The sequence below is a fragment of the Microtus ochrogaster genome, chromosome 10 (assembly GCF_000317375.1).
Source record: "Microtus ochrogaster isolate Prairie Vole_2 chromosome 10, MicOch1.0, whole genome shotgun sequence".
NCBI classification, from domain to species: domain Eukaryota; kingdom Metazoa; phylum Chordata; class Mammalia; order Rodentia; family Cricetidae; genus Microtus; species Microtus ochrogaster.
The window spans coordinates 58234326-58234854 of NC_022016.1; the positions used below are offsets into that span (position 1 = coordinate 58234326).

At 43.5% G+C, this 529-nt stretch overlaps 1 protein-coding gene across 1 annotated transcript in view; it reads left to right on the forward strand.

The window, feature by feature from the left end:
• LOC102000993 (protein argonaute-3) overlaps positions 1–529 on the forward strand; it is a 92258-nt gene that overhangs the window by 62843 nt on the left and 28886 nt on the right. The gene's annotated exons all lie outside the window — the stretch shown is intronic.

Genomic DNA, 529 nt, shown 5'->3' on the forward strand with positions numbered 1-529 from the left:
GGGGGGGTTGTTTGTTTGTTTGTCAAGACAGAGTCTCTCTATGTAACAGCCCTGTCTGTCCTAGAACTCACTCTGTAGATCAGGCTGGCCTCAAACTCACAGAGATCCACCTACCTCTGCCTCCCAAGTGCTGGGATTAAAGTCATGCAACACCACACCTAGCATTTGCTCAGGTTTTAATACTACTTTGCATATTTTGTTTTTTAAAACAGTTTCTGTTGTTTTATTAACCAAAAATTGAAAATAGTTTGATAATTATTTGTCAAATGCACAGTTGAGGGACTAAGTGTTGCCTAGCACACAAAAGGCCATGGTTTCAATCCCCAGCATCATATGGAACTATTGTGGTAGCACATACCTGCAGTCTCAGTACTCAGGAAGCAGAAACGAAGATTAGTTCATGACCATTTTCAACCAATAACAAGTTTGAGTTTATGTGCAAGGAAGTCAGGACCATGAGGGGTGCACCCACCCACTGAGACAGTGGGGCTGATCTATTGGGAGCTCACCAAGGCCAGCTGGACTGTGA